We start from the raw sequence: 22,153 nt of genomic DNA, 5'->3' as shown, positions 1-22,153 counted from the left end.
AACATGGTAGAAAATAGCAATGGAACTTGGAGGACACAAGTGTAAGTGAATGCCAAGTCAGGAAAACCTGCCCTCTGTCACAGATAAGTGTACTGAATGCCAGTGTTTCACTGAGCAGTGTGCTAACATTCAGGGTGATACCACCCTACTTTGACAGTAGAACACGAAAATAGCTATCCTCACACATCCCTGATGGGGGTTTCTACTGGTGTAGCCTCTATGAAAGACATTCTGGAAATAAATTTCAAAATTAAAAATTCCTTTACCCTTTGATCCAGCAATCACACTTCTAGAACAGAGACAAAAGATTGGACAAGATGGTAGAGGAGTAAATGAAAGATACACTAACCTCTTCCAAGGACCAATCTGGAATTAATTTGTAACCTGGGATTATAGCTAAGTTGTAGATTATTTCATCTTTAATAACTGGAGAGAAGCCTTACAACTCCAGACAGAGAGCAGAAAACACTTTCGCACAATGTGACTGGTAGAGAATGCAGAGGAGACATGAGAGGGCTGGCTGGGCTCCCACAGGTGGCAGCTGAAGTTCTGGCGGGATATTTCAGTGGCTGGAGGTTACCCACTGAGCAGTGTGGGGTCTAAACCCAATCTGGGCTCCCTACCTCCAGCACAAGAGCTGGAAAGAAACCCAGATAACATCCATTGTGAAAAGCAGCTAGGGTTCTGTGTGCCAGAGAGAGAGACAACTGGAGACATAGAGAGCCTTTTAAAGGGCCAAGGCACAAAGTTTCATTTATAGTCTCCTACCCTGGAGTGGACTAGAGATAGTTGAGGAAAGTCTGGGGTTGGTGGCTCTTGGGAGAAAACTGAGGGAGCAGCTCCAGGATGCATGTGCTGAGTCATTCCTCATACTGCAAAAGTCAGCTCTCTCAGAGCACTCCTCATTGAATGGCATCAGCCTGAGGGGAAACAATAGCCCCACAGCAGGTATTACTCTGTCCCACCCTCAGGTACTTAAGCCTGACTGCTGATTACAGATTGATTAGATTAGCAGTTGTTGTAACAGACTGCTGATTAGCTTAACATCTAAAGCAGAAAATAAAAAGAAGCAGCCAAAATGGGAGGACAAAGAAACAGACCCCAAATGAAAGAACAGGATAATTTTTTCAGAAGAACTAGATGAAATGGAAGTAACCAATTTAGCAGATAGAGAGATTAGGGTAATAATTATAAAGACACTCAACAGCCTGAAAAAAAAAACATAGAAACAATAAAAAAGATCAGTCACAAGTAAAGAATGCAATATCTGAGATAAATAATACACTGGAAGGAATAAATCATAAGTTAGATGAAGCACAGGATCGAATCAATGTTTTTGAACACAAGGTAGGAAAAAGCAATCATGTAGAGCATCAACAAATAATTTTTTTAAAAAGATTTTATTTATTTTATTTTTAGAGAGAGGGGACGGGAGGGAGAGGGAGGAAGAGAAAGATCAATGTGTGAATGCCTCTCATGTGTCCCTTACTGGAGACCTGGCCCACAACCCAGGCATGTATCCTGACTAGGAATCAAATTAGCAGCCCTTTGGTTCACAGGCTGACACCAAATCCACTGAACCACACCAGCCAGGGTGAAAAAAGAATTTAAGAAAAATGAAGAGAGCTTAAGAAACATCTTGAACAACATGAGGTGTGATAACATCTGCATCATGGGAATACCAGGAGATGAGTGTGAGCAAGGGATTGAGAATCTATTTGAAGAAATAATGATGGAAAACCTCCAAAATTTATGAAGGAAGAAGTCACATAAGTCCAGGAAGCTCAGAGTGTCCCAAATAAGTTGGACTCAAAGAAGCCTACACTGAGACACATCATAATTAAAATGACAAGACTTAAAGATGTGGGAAGAATCCTAACAGCTGCAAGGAAAAAGCAGGTAGTTGCCTATGAGGGAGCACAACTAGACTGTCATCTGATTAGTAGTCAGAAACTTTTCAGGCTAGAAGGAAGTGGCATGAAATATTTAAGGTGATAAAAAGCAATTACCTACAACCAAGGCTACTTTAACCAGCAAGGCTATCATTTAAAATTAAAGGAGAAATAAGGAGCTCCCCAGACAAGAAAAAGCTAAAGGGTTTTTCACACTAAAACAGTACTGCAAAAAAAAAAAAAAAAAAAAAANATATATATATATATATATATATATATATATATATATATATATCGAAGGGCTTGTTATAAAAAGAAGAAGAAAAAGAGAAAGGGAAAATAAAACCCAGAGGAAAATAATCTAACAATAAAATAACACTAAATACATATCTATCAAAAATAATCTTTAATGTAAATGCTTAAATGTTCCCGCTAAAAAACAAAGGGTAGCTGAATGAATCAGAAAACAAGACCCATATTATGCTGCCTCTAAGTGATCCATTTCAGATAAAAAGATACACACAGACTAAAAGTAAAGAGTTGGAAAAAGATATGCATGTGAATGAAAAAAAATCGCTTAGGTAGCAGTACTTATATCTGACCAAATAGACTTTAAAATCAAGGCTATACATAGTAATAGACAAGAAGGACACTACATAATGATAAAGGGAACAATCCAACAAGAGGATATAATCTTTGTAAACATTTATGCACCCAACATAGGAGCACTTAAATATGTAAAGCAAATCTTGGTGGCCATAAAAGGAGAGATTGACAGAAATATAGTAATTGTTAGGGATTTTAACACCCCATTGACTTCAGTGGATATATCTTCGAGGCAGAAAATCAACAACAACACAGTGGCCTTAAATGACACACTAAATCAAGTGGATTTAATTAATGTCTTTAAAGTGTTTTACACCAAAGCAGAAGAATACTCATACTTTTCAAATGTATATAGAATGTTTTCTAGGATTGACCACATGCTAGGACACAAAACAAGTCTCAATAATTTTAAGAAGATTGAAATCATATCAAGCATTTCTTCAGACCACAATGATTTGAAACCAGAAATGCATCACAAGAAGAACACTGAAAAACATGAAAATAAATGGAAGCTAAATAACATATTATTAAACAATGAGTGGTTACCTCCGTGATGTTGTGGGTTCGAGCTGCTCCTTTGGAGCCTGGCGGTGGAAAGGAGGGGGAAGCGTTTGATGAGGAAGCAGATGAGTCACTCCTGGTGCATCGAAAATGGTAGAGCCACTTGTGGAGACGAGTCAAAGAAGGCTATAGAGGTGGACTAGAGGCTGGCAAAGCAGTTACTCTTCAACAAGGCTTCAAACAAGGTTATAAAGAAGGTGCAGAAATCATGATGAACTATGGACAACTCAGACGAACTTTGAGTGCTTTGCTCTTCTGGTGTCACCGTCACAATAATAGTTCAGTAAAATAAATTATCAGTAAAATTAATCAGTAAAATAAATGATCTTCTGGATGCAGTTGACCAGTGAGAAGAGCATGTGCTCAAACATCTGAAATCAATCACCCCACAGCCCCATGTTGTCGATTTATTGGACTCCATTCAGGATATGGACCTTTGTCATGTAGTGCCAGCTGAGAAAAAGATTGATGAAGCTAAAGATGAAAGACTCTGTGAAAATAATGCTGAGTTTAACAAAAACTGTAGCAAGAGTCTTAGCGGGGTAGATTGTTCATCTTCAGAATGTTGTTGAATACAGGAGCATGCACATTCTGAAAATCCAAGCCTTGCTTGGATTTTAGAACAGGCAGCCAGTTTAGTGTAACAGCTGGGAGTATCAGTAGACATATTACAATACCTCAAGCAACTTTGAGAATTATCTTCTTTTCTAATGAAAATAATGTCCAGAACATTCCATAGAACATTTTACCTGTTAACAAGTTTACCAAAATTTGTACTGGGTTTTTATATTGAGCACTTCACTATCCTTCATGGAAATTTGAAACATGTTCAGAATTAACACTATTAAATGCAATATAAGCCTTTGAAAAAAAAAACAATGAATGGGTCAACAACAAGATCATGGAAGAAATCAAAAGATACCTCAAAACAAATAAAAATGAGAACACTACAATTCAAAATCAGTAGGACACTGGGAGAGCAATCCTAAGAGGAAAATTCATAGTATTACAAACCTATCTCATGAAACAAGAAAAAGCTCAAATAAATACTCTTCCTTCACACATAGAAGCATTTGGAAAGGAACAACAAGCAAAGCCCAATGTGAGTAAAAGAAAGGTAATAATTAAGATCAGAGTAGAAATAAATTAAACGGAGTAAAAATAAATGATACAAAATATCAATGAATCCAAGAGCTGGTTCTTTAAAAAGATAAACAAGATTGGCAAACCCTTCACCAGACCCATCAAGAAAAAAAGAAAGGACTCAAATAAATAAAATAAAAAATGAAGGAGGAGAAATAACAATTGACACCCAAGAAATACAATGGAATGTAAGAAAATATTATGGACAACTTACACCAACAAAGTGTATAAAATGGGTAAATTCCTAGAAACATAACAATCTTCCAAAAATAAATCAGAAAGAATTGGAGAGTGTAAATAGATAGATTACACTTAATGAAATTGAAGCAATTAAAAAAAAAGAGCATCCAACAAACAAAATCCCTGGAGCAGATGGCTTTACAGGTAAATTTTATCAAACATTTTGAGAATACCTCTCCTTCTAAAACTATTTCATTAAATTCAAGAGGAAAGAGGCTCCCAAGCTTATTTCATGAGGCCAGATAAAGACACTACAAAGAAAGAAAATTATACACCAATATCACTGATGAATATAGATACTAAAGTCCTCAACAAAGTATTAGAAAACTGAATGCAGCCAATGCATATAAAAGATCATATACAAGTGGGGTTAATTCTGGGAATGCAAGGATTGTATAATGTTTGCAAATCAATAAATGTGATTCACCACATAAACATAATGGTTAAAAACCACATGATTATGTTGATAGACGAAGAAAAGGCTTTGATAAAATCCAGCACCAACTTATGATAAAAACTTTCAGCAAAGTGGGAATAGAGGGGACATACCTAAACACAATAAAGTCCATAAATGACAAGTTCACTACCAGCATCATACACAATGGACATAAACAACAAGTTTTTTCTTCAAGATTGGGACAAGACAGGGTTGTTCACTTTCAGCTCTCTTACTCAGCATAGTGCTGAAAGTCCTAACCACAACAGTTAGCCAAGAAGAAGAAATAAAAGCCTTCCAAATTGGGCCCTGGCTGGTGTGGCTCAGTGGATTGAGTCCCAGACTGCGAAGCAAAGGATCACCAGTTGGATTCCCAGTCAGGGTACATGCCTGGGTTGCAGGTCAGTTCCCCAGTCAAGGGTATGTGAGAGGCAACCAGACATTAATGTTTCTTCCCTCTCTTTCTCCCTCCCTTACCCCTCTCTAAAAATAAAAATAAATAAATTCTTTAAAAAAGACATCTAAATTGGAAAAGAAGTGAAAATGTCTTTATTTACAGATGACATGATACTGTACATAGATAATCCCAAAAATTCCACCAAGAAACTACTAAAAATGATAAATTAATTCAGAAAAGTAGCAGGATACAAAATTAACATTCAGAAATCAGTTGCATTTTTAAAAGATTTTATTTATTTTTCTTTAGAGGGGAAAGGAAGGAGAGGGAGAGAGATATCAATGTATGGTTGCCTCTCATGAGTACCCTGCTAGGAACTGGCCTGCAACCCAGGCATGTGCCCTGACTGGGAATTGAACCGTGATCGTCTGGTTCACAGGCTCGTGCTCAATCCACTGAGCTACACCAGCCAGGGCTTAGTTGCATTTTTATATGCCAATAATGAGCTAACAGAAATGGAAATTAAAAAATAATCTAATTTACAATTGTTTCAAAAAGGGTAAAATACCTAAGATTAAACCTAACCAAAGATGTAAAAGAACTGTACTCAGAAAAGTACAAGACACTGAAGAAAGAAGTGGAAGAAGTTACAAATTAGTGTAAGCACATACCAGGTACATAGACAGGAAGAATTAACATCATTAAAATTTCTATACTACTTAATGCAATCTATAAATTCAGTGAAACTCTTATCAAGATTCCAATGATATATTTTACAGATCTAGAACAAATATTTTAAAAATTATATGGAACCAGAAAAAAACCTACATAGCAACTTTAATCCAGAGAAAAAAGAACAAAGTTAGAGGAATCATGCTACCTAATATCAAAGCATAGTGCAAAGTCATAGTAATCAAAACAACATGGTACTGGCATAAAAACAGACACAAAAATCAGTGGAACAAAATAGAGTGCCCAGTAGTAAATCTGCACTTTTATAGTCAATTAATATTTGGCAGAAGAAGCAAACACATACAATGGACTAAAGATAGTTTAAGTCAATAGTGACCGTTTATTGACTCTCTTAAATGATGACTCTGTTTTGTTCCATTGATCTCTGTGTCTTTTATGCCAGTACTATACCATTTTGATAACTATGGCGTTGTAGTATAGTTTGATATAAGGTAGCATGATTCCTCTAACTTTGTCCTTCTTTCTCAGGACCACAGTTGCTATGCAGGTCTTTTCTGATTCCATATATATTTTTTGAAATACTTGCTCTAGATCTGTGAAATACATCATTGCAATCTTGATAGGAATTGTGTTGAATCTACAAACGGCTTTGGGTAGTATAGACACTTTAATGATGTTAATTCTTCTCATCTGGTGAAAATGGCCGTCATAAACAAATTAACAAACAAGCATTGGAGAGGTCATGGAGAAAAGGGATCCCTAGTGCAATGCTGGTGGTAATGAAAACTGGTGCAGCCACTGTGGAAAACAGAGTAGAATTTCTTCAGAAAACTAAAAATGGAACTGCCTTTTGAACCAGCAATACCACTGTTGTGATTATACCCCAAGGATCCTGGAAAACCTATTCAAAAGAACCTATGCACTCCAATGTTGATAGCAGCACAATTTACAATAGCCAAGTGCTGGCAGCAACCAATAGCCAAGTGCTGGCAGCAACCTAAGTGCTCATCAGTAAACAGTGTATCAAAAAACTGTGGTAAATTTACACAATGGAATACTACTCAGCAGAAAGAGAGAAGGAGCTCCTACTCTTCTCAACAACATGGATGGAACTAGAAAGCATTATGCTAACTGAAGTAAGCCAGGCAGTGAAAGAGAAACAGTTTATGATCTCACCTATTAAGTGGAACCTAATCAACAAAATAAGCAAGCAAAATATAGCCAGAGACACTGAAACAAGGAACAAACTAGCAGTAACCAGAGAGGTGAGTGGAGGGGATAATGGGAGAGAAAAGAGAAAGTTTTGTCAAGAAATCTGTATACAGGACACATGGACAAAGCCAAAGTGGGGTAGGACCAAGGGCAGGAGGTGCAGATGTGTGGGGAGGAGAGAGTGACGAGAGGAAAATGGAGACAACTGTACTTGAACAATAATAAAAATATAAAAAGGAAAGAATATATCCATCTCTATGTTCATTGCAGCGTTACTTACAGTTGCCAAGATATGGAAACAGCCCAAGTGCACATCAGTAGATCAGTGTATAAAACAACTGCTGGACATTTACATAATGGAATTTTACTCAGCCACAAAAAAGAAGAAAATTTTACCCTTTGCAACAGTATGCATGGATCTGGAGAATAGCAGGCTAAGTGAAATAAGCCAGTCAGAGTGTATACCATATGATTTCACTTTTATGTGAAATCTAATGAACAAAGTGAACTAACAAGCAAAACAGAGACAGACTCATAGATATGGAACATATGACACTTAGCAGGTGGTGGAGAGGTTAAGGAGTGGAGGTATTGAGCCAAAAGGAAAAAGGACTCATGGACATGGACAACAGTATGGTGATTGCTGGGGTGAAGGTGATATAAGGGGACTAAATGATAATGTGAAAAATATAATAAAGATTAAATAGATAATATTTAGTATAATGTATGTTTATTATATTTATTAACACATATACACAACATATATTTATTATTTATTGTTGTTCAAGTGCAGTTTTATCCATTTTCATCCCACCAGGTGTCCCTGCATTACCTATCCTTGCCTCCGACCCTCAAACCTACCCACTTTGGCTTCACCCATGTGTTTTTTATACATGTTCCTTGATGGTCCATCCCCTATTTTCTCCCATTATCCTTCTCCCCCTTTTTCTCTGGTTACTGTCAGCTTATTCTTTGTTTCAATATCTCTGGTTTTATGAAGGCAGCATCATACCAATTCCAAAACCAGATAAAGGCACAAGAAAGAAAGAAAGCTACAGGCCAATATTGCTGATGAACACAGACACTAAAATCCTCAACAGATTTTGGGAAACTGTATCCAGCAATACGTTAAAAAGATCATGCAACATAATCAACTGGGATTCATCCCAGGGATTCAAGGATGGTACAACATTAGCAAATTGATAAACATAATGCATCACGTAAACAAAAGGAAAGACAAAAAGCACATGATCATATCAATAGATGCAGAAAAAGCATTTGAAATGTACAACACTCATTTATAATGAAAACCTTCAGCAAAATGGGAACAGAGGGAGCATTCCTCAACATGATGAAGGCCATATACAAAAAGCCTATAGCCAATATCATATGCAATGGGGAAAAATTAAATATTTTCCCACTAAGATCAGGAACAAGACAAGGATGTCTGCTTTTGCCACTTCCATTCAACATTGTATTGGAAGTCCTAGCCACAGCAATCAGACAAGAAAGAGAAAAAGAAGTCATCCAAATTGGAAAGAAGAAAAAACTGCCACTTTTTGCAGATGATATGATAGTGTACATAGAAAAGCTTATAGACTCTACCCCAAAAAGCACTCAAACTAATAAGGAAATTTGGCAAAACAGCAGGGTTCAAAGTCGATATTCAGAAATCAAAGGCATTTAAAAATATTTTATTTATTTATTTTTAGAGAGAGGGAAAAGGAAGGAGAAAGAGGGAGAGAAACATCAAAGTGTAGTTGCCTCTCACATGTCACACACTGGGGATCCAGCCAATGATCCAGTCATGTGCCCTGATTGGGAACTGAACCAGCAACCCTTTGGTTTGCAGCCTGCACTCCATCCACTGAACCATAAAAGGCATTTTTATATATCAACAACAGAAGGTCAGAATCAGAAATCAGGATAAACATTATATGTTTTAAAGAATCAAGAATAATGTTGTAAACAATATGATGTCTCTTAGTGCTAGATTGCTTAAATATTTTATGATGCTTTCCATCAAAGTAGTACACTACAATCTAAAAAAAGAATGAGGAAATCCTTTGTCTTGATATATACTAATTTCCAGGATATACCATTAAACAAGTAGAGAATGCTTAAACAATTCATCATTTGTGTGCATTTGTGTGAATGCTTATACAAATTATTTGCCTTCACATACACTAAATATCTCAAGAAAAATAAATAAGAAATGAGGTAGTTGAAGGTCAGGAGTAGAGGTGAGATTTTATAGAAGACTCTTTAGTTCTTGAAATTTGAACCTCATGAGAATATTACCAATTGGAAACATATAATACAACATAGAAATAAAAGAAAATGTAATTCAATAAGATGTTGGCAAAGAGACCAATAAATAATAGGTTAAATACACAAGATGACAATTTTCACAGACATGTCAACTGAAAAGCTTAATGAAATAAAGAGAAAATAAACCTTTTCAGTAATCAGAGAGCTATACAGAGACAACTAAGATGTCCAGCAGATAGGCTGGATTGGAAAGGGGAGCCATTCCTAGTGCTGAAGAGGAAAGGGAAACAGGGGCCTCCCTTGGGTGAGTGGGACAACCTTCCACCATAAAGTAAGGCCATCTAGAGCATCTTCTCTGAGACCTGTCAATACTACCCTGGGTTCCCCATTTACATTGAAATCCTTTATCTCCTTGCGTTGTATGTCATCCTTAAGGTCCTGGCTTTTCTTTGTTTTTGTTTTTAATTTACTTCATCTGTTTAATGCCCGGCATCTTGTGGTATGCAACATATAACTCAGTTTTACTGAATAAACATTCAATCCAATCATTTTAAAACTTTGTATGTTAACATGACTTGCAGATTTTTAAAAATTCTGAAAACCTAGTCAAACCCAAGAGAAACCATTCATGGTGCTGAGGGTAGGGGTGGGTTTGCAGATTCCACTGGTAAAATCTCATAGGGGTAGAACAAAAAGCCTCCTGTTTTCTTTTCATAAGATATCCATCTAAGTACAATGGCAGTCTTCTACAGTGGGGTGCATGCTGTTCAGCTGGAGGATATAAAATAAGCTCTCCCATTTCTGTGATCTCCCAATATCAAGTAACTTCTTAACTCCAAAGGCAGCAGACCTAGCCAGTTCAAATACTAAACCACTACTCCTACCAGAAGAAATGTGTCAATTTCTTCCATCAGTTTAGGTGCCAACTTCACACTGTTTGCTATATGCAAGTATTTCTTTAATGAATTATTATATATTAATCACTTTTTACCATTCTTACACTTCTTAAAATTGAAATTACTTACATACAACAAAATTCATTCTTTTCAATATATAGTTCTATGAGGTTTTAGAAAGAAATTTATTTATTTTTAAATATATTTTATTGATTATGTCATTACAGTTGTCCCATTCCCCCCTTTCATTACCCTCCACCCTGCACCTCCCCTCCCACACACCTTCCTCCCTTTAGTTCAAATCTATGTGTCACAAGTTCTTTAGCTTCTGCATTTTCCATACTACTCTTGCCCTCCCCCTATTTTCTCCCCATCTATGCTACTTATTCTCTGTACCTTCTCTCCCTCTCTCCTCCTTCAAATCTCCTGTTAGTAACCTTCCATCTGATCTCCATTTCTGTGGCTCCACTCCTGTTTTAGGAGTCCACTTAGTTTGCTTTTGTTTTAGGTGTGGCTGTTAATAACTAAGTTTGCTGCCCATTCACTGGTCATATTTTTATCTTCTTTTTCTTAGGTAAGTCCCTTTAACACTTCATATAATAAGGGCTTGGTGATGATGAACTCCTTGAATTTGACCTTATCTGAGAAGCACTTTATCTGTCCTTCCATTCTAAATGAAAGCTTTGCTGGATAGAGCAATCTTGGTTGTAGGTCTTTGGATTTCATGACTTGGGATACTTCTTTCCAGCCCCTTCTTGCCTGTAAGGTCTCTTTTGAGAAACCAGCTGGAAGTCTGATGGGAATTCCTTTGTAGGTGACTTTCCCCTTATCTCTTGCTGCTTCTAGGATTCCCTCCTTCATTTTAGTCTTGGCTAATGTAATTATGATGTGCCTTGGTGTGTTCCTTCTTGGGTCCAACTTCTTTGGGACTCTCTGAGCTTCCTGGACTTCCTGGAAGTCTATTTCTTTTGCCAGGTTGGGGAAGTTCTCCTTTATTATTTGTTCAAATAAGTTTTCCACTTGTTGCTCTTCCTTTTCCCATTCTAGTACCCCTATAATTTGGATGTTGGAGTGTTTAAAGATGTCCTGGAGGTTCCTAAGCCTCTCCTTATTTTGTTGAATTCTTGATTCTTCATTCTTTTCTGGTTGGTCATTTCTTTCTTCCTTCTGGTCCACTCCACTGACTTGAGTCCCAGTTTTCTTTCAATCACTATTGGATCCCTGTGCATTTCCTTCATTTCACTTAGTGTAGCCTTCATGTTTTTCATCTAATTTGTAACCAAAACCAACAAGTACTGTGACCATCCTGATCACCAATGCTTTGAACGGTGCATCTGGTAGGTTGGCTATCTCTTGGTCACTTAAAAGTATTGGCTCTGGGGCTTTGATCTGTTCTTCCATTTGAGCTATTTTTTTTTCAGATCATGCCTGTTATGCAGTGAGGAGCAGAGCATTAGGTGTTCACCTGGGTGGGGCAACAGAGTTGTTGGGTTGTCATGCTGTATGTGGGGACAGGGTCAGAGAGGGAGCAATGGCACTTGTTCAGTGCTCTCTCAGATTTTGGTCCCCTCTGCTGCTTCCCACAACCTGGCACCTTTTCAATAGTTGCTTTTAGGCTTTGTTTCCTTTTGCTAGGGCCCTGGGTTGTGCAGTTTGTCTCACTGCCCATTTATTGCATGGTTTATTTGCACGTGAATGTGTATCCATGGTCAGCCAACCACTTTGTGCACCTTACTGGGTTTGCTGGTTTCCTCCCCATGCCTGGATTGCCAACCACCACCTTTTCCTCCTGGGACCCATTCTCTGCCAGTGGCCAACTCCGCCCCACTTACTGATCTGGATGGTTCATTGTTGTTGGACTTCAGTACAGTTAAATTTTCTGTCTGTTCTGGTTGTGTTTTTGTTTCTAAATCTTTGTTGTCCTTAAATTTGGTTATACAAGGAGGTACAGTGTCTCCAATGATGCCTCCATCTTGGCTGGAAGTCCCTATTTATTTATTTTTGGACAGAGGGGAAGGGTGGGAGAAAGAGAGGGAGAGAAACATCAAACCACTGCTGTGGTTGCCTTTGTGTCCCCTCTACTGGGTACCTGGTCTGCAACCCAGGCATATACCCTGACTGGGCATCAAACCAGTGACCCTTTGGTTCACAGCCCAGTGCTCAATGTACTGAGCCACACCATCAAGGGCTAGTTCTATGAGTTTTGACAAACAAGTATAGTCATGCAACCCCCACCTCAATCAAAATACAGAACCATTGCTATACCTGTCAAAATTTTCTGATGTCTTTTATACTCATTTGTTCTCAAACAAAAATAGAGGTTCAGCTGTCTGTTTTCACAAAAAGCCAAATTTATGAGGCAGGTACTGATGCAAAGGCAAGAGGTTTATTCAGTTGCTGGACAGTCTGGAAGAACTGTCGACTCCCATCAAAAAAACCATCTTCATTCTCCTGCTCAAGCCCACAGTTCTTACAAGGACAGGGAAGGGTGATTTTTTTGTTGTTGTTTGTTTTTCTAATTCAATTATCTTTCTAGTGTTTGACATACTCTGGGTCCTACCCACTCATTTTTTAGATTTTAGCACACTTGGGCCCTATCCATTAATCTTTTTAGTTTACCACAAGTGATTGGGCTCTATCCATTCATATCTCTAGCTTTCAGCACACTCAGTGTAAGAACCTCCTTCTGGAACCATCTTGGCCAACAGATGGAGAATTCCCTGGTACTTAGACTGTTTTATGGTAATAATTGCCCCCTTGAAAACTCTGGATCTTGTAATGTTACAAGGGTAAATAGACAAAGTTCTCATTCTTCTGTAGTTACTTCCTGCTGGCAAAGGACATAGTCTTACCTATATCTGGGTCCATATATTCTTACTATCTAGCAAAGGAAGAGAGGGGTCAGGAATGGAGGGAAGACTACATGAAGAAAAAGGATTGCTGTCTTTGTAAGGTGGCATATGTGGTGTCTCAAGGCTGGCACTGCTGAAGAAGTGAACATATAGACTGCTTCATGCTTCAAGAGATGGTGTTGCAGATAGGCTTCCAACATGAGACATATTGTGCAGACAAACAATCAAGTGTTTACTGAGAGGTCGGAAACTAAAGAGACTAAAGGATCCCCATGATCTAACCCCCAAAAGGACTTTAATTTGCAACTTCCCACAGCAGAATAATTTTTCTGAGAAAGCCACTGTTTAAGGAATGCAGGAAAGAGAAGGAAAAGAAAAAAGAAATAAAATAAAATAAAAAGTAACATTGTCACTTAGCTTGGGATGGAAATGTACCTTTCTAAAGATGAAGTTTAAATCTCATTCCAGAGTTCAGGTGGAGCTTTCCTTTGCAGTATCAACAGCAGCAGCAATATTCAACTCCTCCTTAGGAGGCAATCATTTTATCTGTGTGTAGTAGAGTCAAGGCTTGTTTCCTAAGAGTTTTAGGGAGGAAATTTTTGTCATCAGAACATCATAGAGACTGGTCTATTGCTCAGTTAACTGCTGTTCAGGCCCTCGAGTCTTCCAGATCTTTAGTAAGGCTCAGTCTCCCAGCTGGAATGGGTATCAGGGCTTGTGAGATAGGTAGATAGACCTACAATAAACAAACTTGTGAAAAATTGTCAGTAAAAGTTGTACACATTGTTTGATTTTTGATTCACGCAGTGCATCTAAATTGAGTAACCATAAAACAGAAACTTAGAAGGGTCTCATAAACTATTTTAAGAAGGCTTAACTGAAGCCCAGTTCAGGATGCTACCAAAATTAAGAACAAGGAAATAGGGAGTTCCAAGTCCCATTTCAGATGTGTTTCCTGGCCTATTTTCACCAGGGTTTTCTTTATTGTATGGTGTATTTTCTAGTCCTTTCCATAGATGATCTCCAAGATGCCTATAGCTCCCATGGAATCTGTAGTGCTTGTCCTATCTTCTGTGCAATTTCTGAAGTCAATGACAGTTCATTGTCACTTTGAATGCTGTGAGAAAATCCAAACTTATGAAATATTTCTTTATTCCATAAAGAAATACTGGGGTAGAAGTTTTGCTACCCCAGTTCTAGTATAGTATTCCCCAACCCATCCAGAAAAAGTGTTCACAAAAACTAATAAAAATAAAACGTTTTCTCTGGTTTTGGGCCTCTGTGTAAAGTCAACTTACCAGTCATGAAATAGGCCTATTTCTTTATATTATACTCTCTTTTCCACTGGGGCATGTTCTTCCTCAGAATTGTTTTTGGATATATCTGACAGGCTTGAATAATCATCTGTGGTCCTTGCAAATGAGGGCCCTTTAAGTGTGGTCTAATGAGTTCTATAAAGCACTCATTCCTTGATGGATGCCTTCATATACGTGTTTGAGGATGGGATACACTGGAACTTCAGGGAGTAAGATTATAGCATGAGTGTTGATCTTCCATACAGAATTAGGGTTAGTATTAGAAAATCCCCATTCATGGGCTTGTTCCATGACTTATTCTATGCAATTACATTTAAATTCTGACATATCTAGTTGTAGGATCAAATCCTCAAGAAATGGGGTCCTTGGGCAGCTTGTTTTCCTGCTTTCTCAGCATTTTGGTTTCCCAGTCTTGTTTGAAAAGTGTTTTTCTGGTGTCCTGGGCAGTGCATTATGGCCATCTGGTTCTGTAGATTCACTGCCTCTAGGAATTATAAAATTTCTTTTGCATGTGTTGTCCTATTCCCCAAGATTGGGAGTCCATTTTCTTTCCATATAGCCTCATGGACTACCATGAAGGCATATTTAGAGTCAGTTTAGATGTTAACATTCTTTTTCTGGGGCAATTATAAGCCTCTGGGTAGGGCTATCTGTTCCAGATTTTGTGCTGAGGTTTTTACAGCAAGAGCTTGGGCTTCTATTATCTTGTATTTGATGACTATCTTGTACCCAGCTCATTGCTGATCATCCTCCATGAAACTGTTCCCATCTATATGTAATTCTTAGCAAGATTATGTCAGCAGCTGGTCCAATAGATTTGGTCACACGGAATAAACTTTGTCCATAATTTCTAAGCAATGATGTTGGAGGTCTGATCCTAGGAGTAGAAAGACTGGGTTTAAAGTAGTGGTAGTCTGTAAGGTCACATTTGAGTTGTCTCATAAAATGGCCTGATATTTTTCAGTGTTCCCTGCCATAAGCCTTTCTGTCTCAATAGAGTTAGGACCTGGCGCGGTGCTAATACCATATAGTAGGTTGCCCCAGAGTGAATTTCTTTGCTCTCTATAAGATGTCACAGGTAGCTGCTACTATCCAGAAACATGGTGGACATCTCTTTGTCATGTGATTCAATTTTTTGAGAGATAAGCCAGCAGTTGAAGGGAAATTCCCAGAGTTTGATTTAGTATCCCCAGTCTGATTTCTTGCCTTTCATGAATGTATAATTTGAAAGGTTTCTTAAATTGGGCACTTCTAGTACAAGAGCTGGAACTCGTTTCTCCTTCAAGGTGTCAAATGCCACCTGACAGTATCTTGTCCATGCAAAGGTTCAGTGTTTAGTCCTTTAAAAATTACACAGTGGTTTCACTATAAATCCAAAGTTTTGAATCCCAGTTCAGCACAGGCTTGTAATCCATAAGAATCCATGAAGCTGCCTTCAGTTCTCTGGGGTTTTTATTATATCAATGGCTTGTTTTCAATCAGCAAGAACTTCTATAAACTCCTAGTGCCCTGTTTCAGTTGGAATTCCGGATATTGGTTCCTCCCATTTGAAAATTTGATTGTCATGAGGTTATACTTTATATCCTGCTTTAGACAAATAATTTAGGACTATGATGATGTTGAGCAAATAGTCTTCATAAGTGTTGGTAGTTATCAGTAAATTATCTATATATTGCAGAAGAACTAATTTCAATTGAATATCTGTTAAAGCTTTTGCTAGTATTTCCCCAAATATAATTGGAAAATTCTTAAATTCTTGTGGCAACAGTATTGGAGTGTGACTTTAGTTCCTAGGTCCTGACACTTAAAGGCAAATAGTAATTGTGTCTGTTCATCTGTTGGGATGCAGAAAAAAGATTCCTTCAAGTCTAGTACTGAAAAGCATAGTCCAGTACTTCAAGTCTATACCCAGGCACTATGGTCAACAGTGTAGAAGAATTGGCATGGTAAAATGAATATTCTAGACAATGTCATTTATGACCCTATGATCATGTACAAATTAATATTTATCAGAGTGAGGTTTTTTGACTAGCAAAATAAGAGTGTTATAAGGATATTTTATTGACTGAATTAATTCTGATTTGAAGAACTTCTATAACACTGATTAAATTCCCTCTAGAACTTCCTTTTTCTAGGGGTAATTTTTTCTCCTGTGTAAGAAGAAAAGGCACAAAAAACTGTGACTTTTTTGTTAGATTAATTTTTATGATTTGGATGTTAACTGGTTTACTTGGAATTCTGTCAGGCCAAATGGCTTGATCAACTTACTCATAGATCTCAGGTAGGAAGAGACTTCATTCACTTCTGGGTCCTTCCAGGCAAGTCAAGAGTTCCTGAGCTAGAGAGCACGTTCCAGTGGGACTTCTATACACAACTGCTGCTTCACAGGAGAAAAAGTCATTTATGCATCCAATTTAAAAAGTAAATTCTGACCAAGCAATGAAATGAGGGTTTTTGATCCTCACACTGTCATTCTAGAAGTTGAAGGAATGGCTGTTTTTCTAATTGTCTAGTCATTCCAATAACCATCACTGCAGCTGAGCTTTTCTTGGTTAGTTTTGTGTTTAGCACTGAGTATGTAGCTTCCACATCTGCAAGGAAATAAATTTGCTAGTGGAGACAATGAGTCTCCTCATTGGACTTATTTATAACTAGCTGCCTTTTATCTACTGTTAGCAGGACATTAAGGAGAGCTTGTATATCTGTCCAGTTTGGATAGTGAGTGGCAGAAATGGAGGCAATATGACCATTTTGAGAATACTCCCTATTTGAGGGGTTGGAATTCTTCCAATTCAGTAAATCTGAAGTGGAAAATGGAGTGTGGGCCCAACAGTAGCCAGCAATCTGACTTTCCTGGTTTATTCTACTTTTAAGATTATCTCAAAGGAAATTGTCCTGCTCCAAATAGGGATGTTCTCTGGCTAAATTGGATTCCCTGCCAGGTCTTTGGGGGGGGGGTCATTTCTTTCTCAAACAGGGGTGTGTCTATTACCCTCTGGGCCCTATTTCAGGGGTATCCAGCAGAAGGAGTGGTTATGGGGGAAGTCTTCCTGCTTCTAATCCTGCATCCCCTGGGTTCAGGGCATTAAAGAGACTCATTCCCTCATTTTCCTTTTCTTCATTTGTCTTACTATTAGGTAGAAGAGTTGAAGCCACTCCCCTTCTCTGCATGATTAAGTGGTTCCTTTTCCTTGCCAAATTCTTATTGTGTAAAGACAAAAATTCCTGGACATAAGGTATTTTGTCCTATTTCCTTGATTGTTGGCAAATAATTCCAATTGCATGATGGTTTATAGAAGCATTTATGGGCCATTTTCCTCACAGTTTAAAGTACACATAGGCCAGGCAATGTTACAATAGAAAGCCAATTCCTAGACATTGGACAAATATGGTAAAATTCAGCAAAACAAATGAGCAAAATAGAACCAAAAGCATGGAAACAAGGAACAGACTGACAGAGACCAGAGGAAGGAGGGAAGGAGGAAAGAAGGGGAAGAGTCTAGCCAAGGAACAGGTATAAATGAACTGTGGGCATGGACAACAGTGTAGGGATGGTGGGAGAGGTGATTGGGTGTGGCAGGGGAGAGCAATTGGGGAAAATTAAGCCAACTGTAATAGAACAACAATAAAACAATTCAGTCCAGGCAGCTCCCTTCAATTGAAACAAAGCAACCCATGATGGCACAAAAGTACAAACCCAAAATGATAACCATAACAATATCCCAGACAAAATGGAACATATAAAGAAAATTTGAATCCACAGTTCCTATTATTTCAAATGAGTGCCCACAAGAGAGTCCTAGTGTTTTATCTCCTTCCAACAAACACTGCAAGGAGTCCTAAATGGACCCCAGTGGTGTGAAGGCACAAATGGTCTTAACCAGACCCCAATTACGCAAAGACCCAAATAGTTCTCACCAGATTACAGTGGTATAAAGGCCAGTTTGCATGCCAGTTTGACTCACCTAGTCTCGGAGTCCATCTTTTTCCCAGATCTTTTTCCTTTCACCAGCCAGATAGTTCAGGTGTCTGACACCTCAAACTGAGTGCAATACCATTCCCTGAGACTGGTAAATCCACATAGCTGTGCTGTCTGGGTCAGCCTGCCACAAACAGGTGGGACCTGAGCCCAAGCCCTCCTGGACTTACTGAGATCCACATGATCCTATCTGGGTTTGCCAAAGCTGTTATCAAATGAAACATGGAGGCTTGGCTGCCTGTTGCTACAAAGAGCAAAACTCATGAGGCAGATGTTGATGCAAAAGGAAAGAGGTTTATTCAGGTGTTGCACTACCTGGAAGAATGGTGAACTTTCATCTTAAAGATCATCTCCATCCTTCTGCTTAAGCCTGTCGTTCTTACAGGAATAGGAACAAGAGAGTTTTTTTCCTAATTCAATTATCTTTCTAGCTTTTGCCATGCTTGGGGCCCTATCCATTCATCTTTTTACCTTTTCTTGTGTGCCCAGGCACTATCCATTCATATCTCTAGCTTTTGGTCCACTCAGTGTAAGAACCTTCCCCTGCTGCCAGTTTGACTAATGAGCAGAGACTCCCATGGCACTCTAGCTGTTTTATGGTAATGATTTTATCCCTAAATGCCAGCTCCTATGTTCCCTACATAGTTTTGGTGTGTAATATTATACTAAATGTCATAAAAATTGAATTATAACTTTTGAATTAGGCTTTTTTTTCATTTAGAATAATGTGTTAGAGATTCATCAATGTTGATGTGTTTCAGTAGTTCATTTATTTTTATTGCTGAGGCATATTTCATGATAAGCAAGTAACTTCATTTATTTATCTATTCACCCGTTGAAATATATGTGTCTTGTTTTCAGTTTTAGGCAATTGTGAATAAAGCAGCTATCAATAATTATGTGCAGGTTTTGTTTGAACATATGTTTTTATTTATCTAGGGTAAACACCTAAGAGCATGAGAGATAGAATCAGGGAGACAAGAAACTTATGAAGAAATGGACAGGAAAATAAAACTGTGGGGGTGACTTTCCTCACAAGTTCTCCTGTGTGCCACAGATGAGAGTAAACATGACTGAGACATGATCTGCTTGGGGAGGAGAGGTGGACAGTTTCCCAGAGGAAAAAGGCCTGAGCAGCGATCAGTTCCTCAGGGGAAAAAGGTGTTGATTCCCCTCCTCCAGGGGCTTTTATTGGGTTGTAATACACAGGAATATGGGGCGGCAAGGATCAAACAGTAGATAACATTTCAAAGAAATCTGAGGGCTTAGTCTGAGTCACTCAGTCAGGAAGAGAGTTTTTAGGGTTTCCTGCTTGAACCCGTAACATATGAATGAAAGCACTCTTAGGAGAGCAGATTTCATAGATTTTTCATGAGCTGCCAGATTTCATAGGGTTTTCTTTGTGATATCAGAGTTTTCCCTGGATAAGCTCTAGCAAGGCAAGGAGCTGCACCCCTCCCCATCAGGTATTCAGGCTTAAAGGAATTAGAGCCAGGTAGTGCTTCTCACAGACAACATGGAGACTTGGGCTATGTCAAAGCCGGGAGGCGGGGTGAGAGTCCATTGCTCTTTGTTGCAGTCCCCTGAGTCCTTCCATGATGGCCTCCCAAGTGGTCAAGTCTGGCTTAGGTTGCTCTCTGCTGTGAGGAGACTTACCCATCAAGGACTTTCAACCATGCTTTAGGGGCAGTGAGGAGACTGAGGCAGCATTTGCTACCAGAGAGACAAGCTTTGTCTCCTGCTGCTTGCTTTCCAGAGGTCACTGACTCATCCTTGGCCACAGTGGGTAGAGTTACAATTCCTGGAACCAGGCAGAGCGGTCCACAACAAAAAACAAAGTTAGTGCTCATTAGAAAGGAATGTAAGCAAGGTTTGGATATTTGTTACTGAAGAATCTAAACAAAGTTTGGGCTTGAGTAGTAAAAGAATAAAACCAGCACAATTTGTTTAATCAGGGTTATTGGGTTTAGTGATAAGAGATGTCTCCAGGTGTGGAGAGGGCCCCTTTCATACTGGAGATTCTGCTTTTAGAGGAACAGAGAAGTCAGAATGTTCTTCTTGCATGTCAGTTTCTAAGTAACTTGAATTCAAAATAACCAATAGGCCATTGTATAATATCTTGGGGATCCTGCCCTGGGCCCTGATGATAAATTGTATGGTAAGTTTATGTTGAAATGTATAAGAAACCACCAAACTCTGTTAAAAGTGATTATACAATTTTGAATTCCCCAAAACAAAGTATGAGGTACTAGTTACTCTGTTCAGGTTTTTGCTTATTTTTCAGCCATTCTAATAAGTGTGTAGTCATCATTGTAGTTTTAATTTGCATTTATTAATTATAAATGATGTTAAAAATCTTTTGTATGATTTTTTTCAATAAGTTTCTGTCTTCTTGACAAAGTGCCTAGTTAAGTAACTTACCATTTTGTAATTGGACTTTTTTTTTGCCCCACCCCAGTTTTATTGAGAGATAATTGAAATTCAGCACTGTACAAGTTACAGGTAATGACTTAACTTATATATGTTGTAAAGTGATTACCAAAATAAATTACATTTATATTCTCATATAGATACAGAAAAAGAAAAAAATTTCTTTGAGAACTTTTAGGATCTACATTCTTAGCAACTTTTAAATATATCATAAAGCATTCACTATAGTCATCATGTTGTATATTTCCTTCCCAGTACTTATTTATTTTATAACTGGAAGTTTGTAGCACTTTCGACAACCTTCATTCAATTGAAATATAGAATGTTTAAAAAATTTGTATGTCATTGATATGCAGAAACCATGCTAGTATTCCCTGTATTAGTCCAATTTTAGTATTGCTGCTGAAGCAAGCACTCTTCTTTTCTTTTTGAATTTTGAGAGTTCTTTAAATATTCTGGAGCAGAAGTTAATCCTTTTGTCAACAGACTGGCTATAACTCAGGGCAATTCTTGACTCAGAATAGTTTGGGATGACCAGGATCTTGACTCATGAAGAAAAATTTCAAGATATGAGTCCAACTGGTGACTAAACAAATTATGGTATACCCATGCAAAGGAATACTACTTAACAACAAAATGTGAGGAACTACTAATAAATGGAACAACATGACTGATTCTCAAAATCATCACTGAGTTAAAAGAGACCAGGATATAAGAGACTACTACCAGTATAATTACCAGTTTGGAAATTTCTTAAAAAGTTAAGCATAGAGCCCCAGAATCTCACTGCTAAGTATCAAGCCAAGAGAAATAAAATCGTATATCCACACAAAGATTTGTGCACAAATGTTTATAGCAGTATTGTTTATTACAATATAAATCTGGAAGGTACCCAAATGTAATTCCATGAGTTCAAGTTAAAGTGCATTTGTTAAAGCTATTGAACAGCAATTTCAACTTTTTTCAGCTAGGACAGCAATTTTCAACTTTTTTTAATCTCATGGCACACATAAAGTAATCATTAAAGTTCTGTGGCACACCAAAATACATTATATTTTTTGCTGATCTGACAAAAAATTGGTATAATTTTGATTGAGTCACACTGAGTGGCTATTGTTGTGCTGATTGTTGTCATTTTTTTATTTGACAACCTCAGGCAAAAAGGTCAGTGCTCATGATTAAATAGTCAGGCATTACATGTCCTAAAAAATCTTGCATCCCATCAGTTG

At 38.0% G+C, this 22,153-nt stretch overlaps 2 pseudogenes; one reads left to right on the top strand and one right to left on the bottom strand.

Moving 5' to 3' along the window:
• Positions 1–3,042: 3,042 nt before the first annotated feature.
• Positions 3,043–3,923, top strand: LOC118993012 (protein YAE1 homolog; annotated as a pseudogene).
• A 17,312-nt stretch (positions 3,924–21,235) lies between these two features.
• On the bottom strand, positions 21,236–21,335 carry LOC118993264 (uncharacterized; annotated as a pseudogene).
• Positions 21,336–22,153: the final 818 nt, after the last annotated feature.

The sequence above is a fragment of the Sturnira hondurensis genome, unplaced genomic scaffold, assembly GCF_014824575.4.
Source record: "Sturnira hondurensis isolate 20B ecotype Veracruz unplaced genomic scaffold, ASM1482457v3 Scaffold0008640, whole genome shotgun sequence".
Classification (NCBI taxonomy): Eukaryota; Metazoa; Chordata; class Mammalia; order Chiroptera; family Phyllostomidae; genus Sturnira; species Sturnira hondurensis.
Note: the sequence above shows the minus strand (reverse complement) of the source record. Positions and strands in the feature narration are given on the sequence as shown.